Source organism: Miniopterus natalensis, chromosome 6 (genome assembly GCF_054644295.1).
Source record: "Miniopterus natalensis isolate mMinNat1 chromosome 6, mMinNat1.hap1, whole genome shotgun sequence".
Taxonomy (NCBI): domain Eukaryota; kingdom Metazoa; phylum Chordata; class Mammalia; order Chiroptera; family Miniopteridae; genus Miniopterus; species Miniopterus natalensis.
Window position 1 is genome coordinate 71,831,706 of NC_142086.1, and position 15,202 is coordinate 71,846,907.

A 15,202-nucleotide genomic window follows, 5' to 3' on the forward strand; every position below is an offset into this window, starting at 1 on the left:
CATATTGGATATTAATTAACTCCGTATTAGATATGTGATTTGCAAATATCTTCTCCTATTCTTTATGCTGCCTTTTCATGTTGCTGGTGGTTTCCTTTGTTGCGCAGCAGCTTAGCTTGATGTACTCCCACTTGTTTATTTTTGCTTTGTTGTCTTTGCTTTTGGTGCTAAGTTTTTTTAAAAAGTCCCCTAACTTGTTCTTGAGTTCAAGTCCCTCAATGCATACTTGGAAAATCATTCTGTTTTGTGGAACTTATTTTTAATTGTTATTAAGAACAGCAAACATGCCTGCAGAATATTATTTTATACAAAATCACTTTGGGAATCACCTAATCCCATGTAATTGATCCAGGAGAATAAACTAAAATTAGTGACTCATTTAGAGGTAGAATTGAACTCAAGATGATAAGAACTTTCCCAAAACACACATTGTCCAATTATACTATAGACAGGACTGGCTTGTTAGGTGGTGAGCTCCCAAACACTGAAAATATTCAAGAAGTAATTGGCTGATCAACCACCTGGAAATGTGATATCTGGATTCTGCATTAGATAGATGATTCCACTTGATGATTTCCAAGGTCATGTCCAACACTAAGAATCTATGTTTCTATCATTATTAAGCAGGACACCTTATATCAGACAATCTCCTTCCCCTTACCTCTTACTCAGCTCTCCTGACTGCTGCATTTAGTATGATGGGTTTTATACACTCTACCCTGGGGAATTCTTAGCCTATTAATTCACCCTTGTTCTGGTGGATGAAAAACTTCACAAACAAAGATTCAAAGTTCACAATAATGCATTAAAAATACTGAGACTGTCCAGCCAGTGTTGCTCAGTGGTTGAGTATGAACCTATGATTCAGGAGACGGTGGTTTGATCCCCGAGTCAGGGCACATCCCCGGGTTGTGGGCTTGATCCCCAGTAGGGGGCCTGCAGGAGGCAGCCGATGAATGACTTATCATTGATGTTTCTATCTTTCTCTCTCCCTCTCCCTTCCCCTCTCTGAAATCAATAAAGATATATTTTTAAAAATACTGAGATTGCCTTGGAGCACTGTCACATGCATGGAAAAATGGCAGGTTCGATTCCTGGTCCAGGCACATACCCGGGCTGCAGGTTCAATCTGCAGTTGGGGCGTGTACAGGGGAAGCAACTGATTGATGTTTCTCTCTCTCTCCCTCCCTCCCTTCCTCCCTTCCTCTCTTCTCCCTTCCTCTCTTTAAAACAAAACAAAAAAAACTCACAAGATTCTCCAAACTTACAAATAGAAAAGTGAAAATGTTTAAGGGGTTCAAGAACTTTGTAATGAGGAAAAGTTTTAAATATTTAATATGCCTGGCAAGGTCTTTTGGGGAGAGATTAATATTCAAATGCAGTTTGTTTGTATTAAAGTATTTAAATGCTATGCATTTAATATAAAATACATATTCTCACTTCTTCCCTGATGCAAAATCACATTGGGAATTATCTGATCATATGTAATTTGTTAAATGCAAATCACATTTTAAATATTCATATACCATATTTGCATTCCTTTTTTTTTAATCAGAATTTTCAAAAGAGGGAGGGGGAGCAGAGAAGAACAAAATCTAAAATACATTCCAAAGAAAAAAACACCAAAGAAAAGAATATAATACGCATGGTAGACAGACAAATTCCTACAACCACTGACATCTGCACAGATTTGAAATGTGAGATTCACACCAAAGGATGAATCAGAACCTCGAAGCCAAGTGGGGTCTTGGGGGCAGTAGGCCCCACCTCTTCATTTCATAAATGAGAAGAGAGGGGCTGAAGGAAGGGAGGTGACCTGTACTTGGTAGATCAAGTGGAAACAGATGCCGGTTAGAGCCTGTGATGGATGACCAAACAATTAAGAAGCTCTGTGCCCTGCATCTCTTCACTCTCCACTCAGCCCTGCTCTTTCTGAAAACTCATTACATAAACTCAGTAGACTCCAACGACTGAAAATTAAAAATCAGTAAGAACACTAATTGCTAATAGATAAATGATAATGCCCAATGCTGACCAGGGTGTCCTGAATTATATTCTTACATTGCTGGCAGCAGTTCGAATTGGTATAACCTCTTGGAAAGCAATTTGGCAATCCTCATCAGGACTCTTAAGTGTGTTAATGTCTTTCCTTCCGGTAATTCCAAATCTAAGTATCCAAGTGCAAAGAAATAACACTAAAACTGAAAAAAATGTCTAACACACCAAGGTTTATTACAAATTTATATATTATAGCCCAAAGTTGGGAATGGCTTAAATGTACAACAATGAAGAAATGGCTAGGGAAATTATGATTTATTCCTCTCATTAGAACTTCATATTATAATTAAAAATTACAGTTAGGTAAAGATTCTATGGAACTTAAAACACTTTATAATGTATAAAACAATATTTTTAAGGATGATTGATCCCACAGTCTAAAATGAGAACTACGTAACATCTATCCCATAATAACTTGAACACAGATAATTAGAACAACCAAAAGCACTCGGGAGTCTGATATCAGCAGCTAGTTTCTTCTTGTTAAGAAATGAGTGGGGAGCCTTAGGCCAGTAGTTCTAAAACTTTACTGTGAACAGCTTGTCACTCGGAGCTTGTCAAAAATTCAGATCCTGATTGTGAGGTCTGATTCAGAAATGGACAGTCTTAAACAGACATTCTTGGTCCTCGAGGGTGAAGAAAAATGTTTTTCTCTGCTTCCTTCTGGACTTTTCTTCTGCCAAGCTTCATGGGTTCTCAGGCCCTTGTCCAAGCAGGCTGGTCTGTGGCTGGGGGAATCCCTGCATTCGGGCTTCCACCTCATCTCTACCTGTGCTCTATGGGTGTCTCAGCTCAAAGTAAGGAGGCAGAGTCATGAGTAGTTTTTCCCAAATTTTCTGTCATGTTTTATTACTTGGATAAATTATAAAATGTATTTTCTAAACAGAATTTAGAAAATATATGCTTTTATAGAACCATGCTCAGATGTAATAGCAAAAAAAGTTTACTTAATAAATAAACTACCCTGACACTATAATTTTAATTAACTCCTTGGAGGAATGCTAGAAGAGAGGAACAAATAAAAGAATGTTATGAGCTGGTCTTTGTGGGAGGGTTTGAAGACAAACATTAAGGTCTTTGTTTACTAACAGAAAAGATCACATTTTTTTTGCCTTCTGCATTTTACATATTTCAAGCACTATGTACTAGACAAGCTATTTTCTTTCGGAAAGAGCGAGTGATCCTAACATTCACTTCTAGCAGTGTGATGGACCAGAACTCGGTACTCTGAAGAAATATAACAAAATTATAGATTAACTTGAACATATTTTCTAAAGAATTTTGAGGCTCAGGAGATATTTTTAAGAACCAAAAAAGAAAGAAAAATGATGAGCTGAATCTTGCATGGTGCCAGTCAGCAAACACTGATGAAGAGCTAAAGTCAGAGGACTTTCCTGGAGCCAATGCTGACATCTAGGACTTTGTCCTTGGCAAGGCCAAGGAGCTGAACCTGATACTGCCACGTTAAGCAGAACCCTTAAAGGGCTAAAGCATTCCAGGGTTGACAACACCTCCCGGACCTCAGCAGATGAAAACCCAAATCTGCAGAAACACAACTAAAATTTAGGCCCTCAGAATTTCCACAGGATAATTTTAGCCATATATGAGCTCACAATTAAAACCCGCCAAAGACAGAAGGAAACTAGCCTGCATGAATAAGTGTCAACAGATTGAAAACAATAGAACTCCAAGAACTTCCAAAGTTCGTATTATCAGAAACCAAATAAAAAATAACTATGAGTATAAAATGCTTTAAAATTTAGACTAAAAATGAGCAAGAAATAGACTACCAAAAATGAACAAGGAAATCTGAAAAATCAAACAAAATATTGAGTAACAAATAATATACTTTTGAAATTAAAAACTTAGTAGGTTGGTCATATAGTAGATAATATACAGTTGAAGAGAGAATTATAATTAAATTGAAATTATAGAATATAGTTTGAATATACAATGATCAAAAATATAAAGCAGACATAATGGATAGATCAAGATTATATAAGATATGTTTAATTGAAGTCCCAAAGAAAGAGGACAGATAATATAGAAGCAATTTTTAAGGCAATAATAGTTGAGAATTTCCATAACTGATCAAAAACATGTATAAGTTATCTACTGCTGCATAACAAAAGTGATTGGAGAAGGAAGGTTGTCTAAGTTGCACTAAGGAATGGTAAACGAAGAAAGTGGAAACATAAATGTAAATCCAAACCAATATGAAAATAACAAAATCATATAAAGTCCATTTTTAACAGCAAAAAATAAAAGAATAATATAGTAGGCCAAGTTAGCATGTGAACCAGTTAGGAGATGAGTGACTGAACTTCGAGTCTGAGGCATTTCTTGTGTACTTGTGAACTTCTATTATTTTTGGAGGGGGCTTAACATACTAATGAACTTTAGACTTTGTTGGATTGTTAAATATTCGTGGTAAGATTTCAAGAAAAAAAACACTAATAGAATAGATTATAGTTTATATTCTAACCTGTGAAAGGGAAAAACTTATAAAAGGAAAATAAACAAAACATAAAAAGAGGCAGGACAAAGGGGAAACTGTATATAAATAAACTCTAAGATGGTTGAAACAGTTCCAGAAACTATCAGAAATAAAATAATGTAAGTAAAATTAACTTGTCGGTTACAAACAGAAGTTATCTGGTTGTAAAAGAAAAATTAAACTGCATCCTCTTTACAAGATACATACTGAAAGGAGAAGGCTACGGAAAGGTTGAAGTAGAAGCATAAGATAAGATATAGCATGTAAGTAGTAAGCAAGAGAAAGCTAGGGTAGCTATATTAGTATCAGTTTTTTAAAAAAGAGAGAGACGCTAAGACAAAAGGTATTATATAGCCAATTCTCCTCTAGAAAGGCAGAGCCTCACTCAAGAAGATTTTGCTGGAAGTAAAATGAAAAATAAGATGAGCAAGTCAGGACCCTGGGGGTCACGGAGATCAAAAGTTTCAAGAGTCCAGAGAAGGCAGAACCCAGAAGTACTAAAGAGCAAAATTACTACACCTAGAGGTGAGAGCAATTGTCTTGAAGACAAGGTCTTTAAAACTTTAGGAAAAACAGGGCTGGAGACAGCAAACCTTCTTGAACCAGATTTTGCTCCGAGATACAGAGAAATAGTACAGAAAGGCCATATATTAACTATTTTGTGGTACAATAGAAAAGTGAGCCTTTAAGCTATGAAGCTATGAAGGCTCATTTGGACATTCGCCATGCCCCTCGGAAACCTCGCCTTATAACCCAAGAAAACCCATCTCACTTAAATATGGAAGGAATACACTCTCTTATTCCATAAAGATTGTCAGAAAAACATTAAAATTAACTGTAAAATATCCCAACAGACAATGAAAACAAACCAGAAAAATATAGACTCAAAATAGATGAAAACTATAATCTAATATATTGCAAAGTGAACTGCAAGAAATCAAGAAAACATAGTTTTAAAAAACATGGGACATATCACATACAAATGAAGTCATAAATAAAATCATAATAAAGATAATAAAATGAGACTATCAGAAATCAGAATTAGAAAAAAATTAATCAAAAAGAAGATAGAAAATAGACCACAGACACTCAGGGCGCTAAATATACAATAAAAAGGGAAATATAAAGAAAATCATATGGAAATAGAGAAGTGATAAAAAGATAAAAACAAAAAAAGATAGGCCAAAAATGCTAAACATGCATATGAGTCCCCTAACATAAAATTAAAGCAAATAAAACAACAAAAAATAATGCTAATTCAAGAAAGCATGCATAATTTTTTTTTAATTTTTAAACTAAATCTTCATATGAAAAGGGTGCACCAAGTACCCAAGAAAAATATTCTTCAACAGTTAACACCAAAATATAGCCTATTAAAACTACCAGACTTTAAAGAAAAAGAAAAAATTATTAGAGCATTCAAACAAAAAAGACCAGATCACATATGAGGGGCAGAAAATAAAATTGAAATCAGCCTTCTCAATAAGATTTCACGGTGAAAACAATGGAACAACATTTTAAAAGATATTCCAAGAAAAAATTTATGTATATAAGCCAAAGATTTTATATCTATCTATCCAAAATAAATGTGTCAAAACAACAATTATGAATATTCAAGAATTCAGAGATATTGATTCCACGAGACTTTCCTGAGTAGTCTACTGGAAAATGAGCTTCAGACAAATAAATTATTGGGAAAGCTTCAGCATAAAGAATGGATTGAGCTTCCAATATATTTAACTGTAGAACTAAAGTTAAAAGATGAGGATAGGATAAGTAAATAGAATGAAAGTGTAGGTGGTGGGCAGATAAATCAGATGAAGAAATTGAGTTCTTAGAGAAATTAAAATTCTTTAATCTCTTGTGGAATAAGAGGATTGTTTTTTTAGAATTAAAATGGGCCCAATATTTGGAAGGCCAAGCCAATTGCTAAAGCATTTGATTTTGAACCATGTCGCAAACACTGTGGAGATGGAAGGAAGCCTGAAGCTATGGAAGTTCTCACTTGTGGATTAAGACAAGTACCAGGGCTCTTACAAATATGTCTTAGTAATTAGTGACTGGCATGGCTCCTTCAAGTCTGTTGCTCACCATCTGTGATGTCTTTTGTTAGCCAATCTCTGACTCCTTATTAAGCAAGAGGACTATCAACTAAACGATATTTTGAGCTATTGATTACTGAGTCAAGTACCAGGGCTACAAATGGGGGCCGTGCTTCTTGATTTTTGGCTTCTATGAAGAAGAGGCTAGATAGGTGCATGAAAGAAAGTCTGTCTGCCTGATGAACAAATACAAATAGATCCTGTCTTATACATTTGATTTCAGGGGGAAAAATGCCTTTATAGGTAATACATAAGCCCTGGCAAAACTGCCTTCATATGCATATTTTCATACCTCAGATGAGTAATAAACATTTAAATCTATCGCACTATGGCACTGCCTGCTTGCAACCAGTTCCATTTTGGCAGTCACCATCTTTGTACAGCAATTTGTGCAATTACATGCATACTTTATTGCATTTTGTCCTTATTGGTTTATAAAATGAGTGGAAAACATAAAGATGAAAGTGCTGATACTAGTGAGAGGACATACAGTTCTCATAAAGTTAATATAATTGGTACAAACTTGGAAATCACTAGGTGTGCTGGAAACAGCAAACCTTCAGGCTCAATCAGAAGCTCACTGGACTCAAGCCAGTTGCCTGTGACTTCAACTGTGAAGGCAAATAAGAAAATTAAAGAACATGCATGAAATGCTGGCACTGTATAATCAAAGATAATGTCTACAGGAAAAGTGAAATTACAGATTTTATATATTTTAGCTCTTTTGTAAAACAGTAGCAGTGGTAGTGGTTGTAACTGTGCCGACCATACCACATGCCAAGCTCTAGCTGAGTCCTCTCAGTTTTCTTTTCTTCTGCATGACCTGTAAATGTGGCAGCTCAGATCTCAGCCCTCTTTTCTTCTCTCTCTATGCCAGGGGTGGGGAACCTTTTCTCTGACAAGGGCCATTTGGATATTTATAACATCATCACGGGCAATACAAAATTATCAACTTAATTTGCTATGAAAAAAGCTCCTAGATTTATTGAATTTTGAGTCTTGCCTGCAGTTGCCTTGGCAGGGCCAGGCCAAATAATATGGCCTGTGGGCTGGACGTTCCCCACTCCTGCTCTACACCCTCTCCCTACAGGACCACATCTAGTCCAGAGGCTATAAATACCATCTACACACCAATGACTCCCAAATGCCTATCACCAGTTCCTGTATCTTCACTGAGCTCCAAATCCTATATGCAACTGCCTACATGACATTTCCACTTAGATGTTTAATATCTAACATTTAATGCCACACATTTATGGCTAAAACAGAACTCTTGATTTCCATACACTGTACCTACGGTCCCCTGTCCCCAAAAATGTTTGTCTTCTCCATCTTAACTAACACTCACCCAGTAGTTGCTCAAGTCGAAATGTTAGTGTTATCATTGATTCCCCCCTTTCCACCTTCTCCCACGCTCAATACATGAGCAACCCTGGGGACCCCACCTCAAAATGCAGTCAAATTTACCCACTTCACTTCCCCTGCACCACAGTCACTTTGGTCTAAGACACCATCTTCTCTTACATTAGACTATTACAATGATCTTTTAAATATGTCCCTGCTTCCACCCTATTCGGTCCCCAATCCATTAACCATACAATAGCCAGAGTGATCTTTTAAAAATCCAAATCAAATCATGTCCGTTCCCTGCTTAAAACTCTCCAGGGACTTTTCATTGTCTTGACAGTAAGATCCAATTCCCTACCCTAAACTACAAGGCCATACACAAGCTGCTTCCGCCTGCCTCTCCAGCTGCTCTCTCCCCATTCACTATGGTCCAGCTCCACTCCACGCTTTGGCTTTGTTCTTTCTCAAACACAACAAGCTCATTCACAACCCTTGCATTCACTGTGTCCTTCCACTTAGGATGTCTTCCTCCATATCTGTGCATAGCTGCCCCTTTTCTTATTCAGATTTTAGCTATCTGAGGAGACCCTACCTACCCACATGAATCCAGATACTTTGACTCTACAGCCCATATATATATAGAGAGAGAGAGAGGGAGAGAGAGAGGCCTGTGGTGCTCATGTTCACACAGTCAAGGCAAGGGGCAGTCCTGGGAAGCCTGAGTAGCCCCTCTCCTTTCCCCTGACATGGAGAGCTCCAGGCTGCTTGACACCTTTTCAAGGCATATCTTTTCCTCCCTCCAGTGTAATTTTAACAAGATTTCACCAAAATAAAAAATGTGAAAGGAAATGATCAGAAGGGAGATACTAGTGATTAGGGATGCGTTCTGAATTTTCTTGAGCCCTCTACCCAGCCACGGAACACCATAACCACAGTTGAACTGTACTCAAAATGCCCAGTGAGCAAGGCAGAAAGGAGTTACATCTCCCCAAGCTCCATAAGGCAAAACTTGGGTCAGAAAGAGTGCTAAGGTGTCCTCTCTAAACAGAAAAGATCTCTTTAGCTGAAGAGCAAGAAAGTCATCGCAAATGAAACATCCCAATCATCTCCCAGCTTCACTGATTTTAACAGATGTTGTGGCTGAAAAGATGCAAAGTCAACAGCCCCAGTCCTCATGGTCATCATGGTCAGTAATGTTGAGCCATTACCACCCTGAGCAGCTGAGCACAGGGGCCTTTGGCACTGGAGAGCTCGCAGGGCCTTTCTAAAACAAAGAAAATAAGGGTCTTGGTGCCTAAGGAAAGACGGGGAGGCAAGATTAGGAGAAGGTGGCCTGTGGTGGCATCAGAGAGGAGAGGCAAGGAGGCCTGGCTGGGAGGAAGGGAAGCCCAGGGTTCGCTACTGTCTATCTCCACTCTCGGTGCCTCTCCTCTTTCTGAAGCAGCTTCCTTCCAGCCTGCCCTTGTCAGGCACCCAACTCTCTCTCACCTCTTCCCTATCAAGGCCTGTTCCCTAGCTGCTCTGTAAGAGAGCATCTGAAGACACTGCCTTACACTAATAACCTGAGACTGCTGCTCTCCACGGACAACTAATTCAATTGAAAGAAGGAAATTCCGTTAGAGTGATTTCAGGCATCACAGAATGAATGGCAGACAAATTCCACTGCTGAGGCAGGTCCCTAACTCTCTGAACTTGGCACCCTCTGGCCTTTGCCTCCCAGCTAGGGGTGATTAGGCAGGGGGAACAAGGGTGAAACTAGAAGCTACAGTATGAACAACTTCAAGAAGTGAAACTATAAAAGTAGTCAAACAAGACGTACATGGAAACCTGGTATTTGGGGTATTTGTTTTTATTTGATATCTTTAAATTTAGTAATTTGTGTCCTCTCTGTTTTTCTTTAGTTACCCTGGCTAGGGGCTTATCAATTGTATTGATCTTTTCAAAGAACCAGCTTTGGGTTTCTTTGGTTTTCAGTATTGATTTCAATCTGATTGATTTCTCCTCTCACTCCTATTATTTCTTTTCTTCTGCTTACTTTGGATTTAATTTATAATTCCTTCTCTAGTTTCCTAAGTGGAAACTTAGATTATTAATTTTGGATCTTTCTTCTTTTCTAATATATTCATTCAATGCCATAAATTTCCCTCTAGGCACTGCTTTTGCTGCATCCCACAAATTTCGATAAGTTATCTTTTCATTTTCATTTAGTTCAAAATGTTTAGTTTGTCTTGAAATTTGTTCTTTGAAATGTGTTACTTAGAAGTGTGTTGTTTAATCTCCACCTATTTGTCTGTCAGTAGTTTATCACGGTCATGAAAATTAAATTCTTCCATCTAATGTTGGGGAGGGGAGAGCGCCTTTGGAGTTTTTAGAGAAGTGAGGAGTAAGACTGGAATGGTCAATAGTCAGTTTATGCTTTTGCTTAAAGAACTAATGCCTATTTCAACACAAAATGATGAATTATTAATTCTTTACTTTGTCTTTTCTTGAGTTCTAATGTCCCACAGAAGAAAAACAAGGTAACGATTGGGAAGATTATTTCATGCAGTGTCAGTAACCTGATTGAGTTAATAGCTGTCAAAGTCAGAATATATTAACCTTCTTGAAAGAAGACTAGGAAAGGATAGTTTGAAAGGTCAGGAGACTATAGTTTCAAGCCAAGCGCATGTCCTACTCATGCTTCTGAAGTAAACTATGTAGAAGCCATGAAATAAAATAGATAACCTGAAGATTAAACTTTTACATCCAAACTTGTCCCAGTATTCTGCCCGTCACATAGCAGGACTACCCAGTTATCACCAGGCCTGCACTGACCACTTACATCTCAAAAGCAGATACTTCCTTCAGTGCCCACAATTACCCCACTCCGTCCCTCAGTCTTCAGTGAGTATTCATAAAAATGGCAAGGCCTGGAGCCAGCAGAGCTAACAACCACCAAAGCCTTCACAGGTGAGTATCTTTATAAAAATACAATTTTTGGTGCTGCTGGCAGATAATCAACAACAGAAGTAACTCGTCTCACGAAATTGTCTGCCACACTTAGCCTAAATCTGAATTTCAGAACAGCCACATTTCACTGTTACATAAATGAGCCTAAGATGGCCTCTGTGTTCATTGCAGGCTGAGACTCATTAGCTCAAAAGCCCACCAGTGCCAGACTCAAATTTTAACACTTCCAATTATTTAAAAAATAGTCCAAACAAGCAAATTTTCAGTCGTTCAGAGCCTGTCTGTTTTGCATAACCCACAAAACCTCACCTAACAGCTGTTATCCGGTGATCAGACAGGGCCGCGTAACCCTAAGGCCCAAGCCACTGCTGCCTTTCAGAGCTGTCTGACCCCCAGATTCCCCAGCTGGCTGCTGAAGGACATCATGTAGATATACAAACCCCTTTCTGATCCCCTTCTCCTCCAGATTCATTACCCTTCTCCCTTTCTGGACGGTGGCCCCTGCACCCTACGCCTCTCTGTGGTCTCATGCTGTGAGGACTTCCCCTCTCTTGCAACCCTGTCCAAGAACCATGCAATAAAGTTTGTGTGTCATTGTCTCTTCGGGTCATACCTTTTTCCTAGGTCAGCCCCTAAATCCCTCAGTCTCCCATACACTATTATTTCATTTCATGATTTAATTCAGTTACGTAGTCAGCTGGCCACTGAGATCTTCCTATTTGTATAAGGCAACATGTTGTACAAGGTGCAAGGTGAGTTTCCTGTCTTCAAATTTCATACTCACTGGTTGAGGGATTTAAGAATCTCATCTACAGGAATAACAAATAGGCCCATAGACTTTGAAAACCAACAGTCAAATTTCAGTTCCACTGTTCATTTACAAGATGAAGTGCCTTTACTTCGGCGAGCCCATGGCTCCTTTTCTGAAATATGGTGGTAACATTACCTTATGCATAAGGCTGTTGGCAGGATGGAATGAGATAATATGTGCCTAGTGCCTGCTCCAATATTTCATACATTTTATAAATAATATCTCTCTCTGAAGGCAGTATCAAACAAATGCCCATGTGTAGGACCCTCTCAGTGTCATTTTTCTCCTTTCCAAAACTTATAATAATTACATTATTAATTCTATAATTGCTTTTTAGGGTCTGTCTTCCCCATTAGAAAATAAACTCCAGAATGCAAAAACAACTAGCATCTGCATTGCTCCCTGGGTACAACAGATACAAAATATTTGTGGAATAAATGAATGAGTGAATGAAATAATAAACCAAACAGATGCTTCTGGATCTGAGAGGGGGCAGCGATAGCTGAAAAATGGCATGAATAGAGAGAGGCTTATGACGCATCAAGACTTGATTAGGGTTCCTTAGAAATTACCTCCATGAAGAGGAGAGGGGAAGATATGGGAGAAAAGGCATGAAGGTGGAAACAACCCACTGTGAGTGGCCAGAGAGTAAACAGTCTGGCTGAGCAACTCTTTCCAATGGGAATAATTAACAATAAGGCCAGGAAGGGAGGTTAGGACAGGAATTTAATGGCTATTTTTAAAGACCCATCTCCAAAGAGGCACATATAATCTAGTCCAACTCATGGATATCCATCCCCAGGTCTGAAATCACATCTCCCAAACCCCAAACCCTCATCATCCCCAAACTCACACTGTGAAATTAGAAATGTCACAGTTCTTATCCTCGGACCACTAATACACTATATTAATTATATTAACTGAAAACCCAGGGTGAAAATGAATCCAGATTAGTGGATGCCATAATGAAATTTCCTGAAGAGAGACATGCTTTACTTCCTGAGTTTTAAAACTTACTGTGGCTGGTGGAGTCAAAGCTTGATAACAAAGGCGCAAACAACAAATACCTTTCCATGCCTCTGGGCTAATTACAAAGGTATTTATTCTCCAAATTAGATGCCATCTAAAGTCATAAAAGGAGCAGTTAGACTAACCTGTAAAATACTGGGCTTTCCTCTGAGACTTAATGATCTGGTATCCTGTTAAGCAGTAACCTAATCGCTGATTCTCCCCAACTAGGGCCTGAAATAGCCCCCTAAACTCTGCAGGAAGCCCAGGTACCCAGCGTATTCTTATTTAACAGGGAGCTTACCCAGTTTTGTTGGCATTCACTGATGTTTAGGTTAATTGTCCTTCAAAACCGATGGCTGTTTTGAAAAGCAGCAACCAAATTTTAACAACACATTTTTGAGGGAAAACTCTATGAGGGTAGGAAAAATTCTACCAGGAGGGAACATGTGTGTAAAGACATACAAAGAAGGAGGCTGAGGCCTAAGTTTTACGAGGCGCCCATTATGTGGAAATCAAAAGAGGTGCCTAATCTTTATGGGTCACATCCACCTGGGGCTCTCTGTGTCACCTCATTGGGCTTGAAGTACAGTGGAAACTGACATGAACATGAAGTGCATGCTTCTTGCTGTGCCATGAGAAACCAAAGTCCCTTGTTTCTGATCCAGACATCTCATGTCTTCTGGCAGCATCTGTGAAACTGTAGCAGGCTAACTTGCTAGCTTACAAGTAGGATCTAATCTCTGACCCTCTCCGCGTCTTGACAAATGGCAAGAAAATGGGTAAGAGTTATAGACCCTGTAACACCCATCCCCCCTCCTTCCTCCAACCAAAACATTTTGTGTATGAGTCCTTCATGTAATTGTCCTAATCCTACTTAATGACTCCTGAATATGCATAATCAGAACTTTTTGTTTTTGTTTTAACTAAAGGCTTCACTGAGGAAGCTTTTGCATATTACTCGCCTGAAGATCCTCTGGGGCTTCCATGTTCTCTTCCAATTTATCTCAGACCAGTCACTTGGGGAGCTGGGGAGCTGAAATGGTTGGCTACATTCTTCTCTTTGTAAACACTATTTGTATTATGTGGCACAAGGAAAGGGTTATTTATTAAGCAATAGATAAAGGATATATATATATATGTATGTATGTATTAATTGAGCACTCCTCACTAATCAGAGGATTCCATTTTTGTGTTAAAAAAAGACAAATATTTTGAAAAGCATAAAAGATTACATGCAAAACCTTAACAGTAGTTATCTCTAGATGGTAGGATTATGAATGATCTTTTTTATTATTTTCATTAATTTGTATGATCTTTCTAATGTGAACATGATTTACACTGTGTAATATTTCATAATAAACTGTAACTTTTCACCTGGCAGGACAAGAGGGAACTCACAGCCTCCCACAGACTTTATGCCCCAAGGCCAACCTGTAAATAACACGGCCAGTAGTCTCACCTCATCCCCGCCACTATTCCCTCCCTCCCTCCCCTCACTGGTGGTGGGAGAAAAGCGAACTGCAAATAACTAAGTATTAAAGTAATATTTGGTTATTCAAATTAGCTAGGCCAACATGACCTTTACAGGACTCTGGTCAAAATGTACACAGAGTTTTCTCAATCCTAACCACAAACACAACATCCAACAAAACATTTTATGTTTCAGCTGGAGCCAAAGCAATGACAACCCCTGTAAATTCCCTAAGGTAAGAGCAGAAATGCATTGAGTGATCTATAATAGCTATCTCAAATGAGGAGCCATTTATGAAATCTTACCATGTAGGAAGAAGACTAATGTGTCTATTAAAAGCAAAAATGTGAACTCCAGGTCCTCCCATCGGGGACTGATTTAAATGCAGTTTTGCTAAATTAACTATAGAAGGAATCTGAAGGAGAAGGTTAACAATAAAGTCATAGAAAACAGCACATCCTTGGTAGAAATAATTTATATGGTAGCACTCCAACACAGAGCCGCCAAGTGAATAGGTTAAACAGTAGTTTCTATAAGGTGTTATTGTACTGTTTACAGAAACAATGCCTTTTTCATCAAATCCACATCACATTAGTGAGAAACTGTTTTCAATATCCACTTTATTGTTTAGAAGAATAACCTATTTTCAGAAAGCCAAACAGTCCTGAAAATTAACTGTATTTCTAAGTGAAATGTTTTTCTAAACTAAAGCTGGTTTTAACCCTAGAAAGTCAGTACTAAAGGCCAACATAATATGAAGAGTAGTCAGAGTGTGACTTCTAATTCTATCAAACTCATCATAGATAAACAGTTTACAACATAAGCATTTCCTTTTTCCTAATCTACTCCTTATTTTCCCAATATTTAGGACTTTTTATCATGCTTTTAAGGAGCAGTGTGTGTTAATCACTTAGCCACTTTGGACTAAATTCAAGTTCATGTGTGCCTGCTACAGA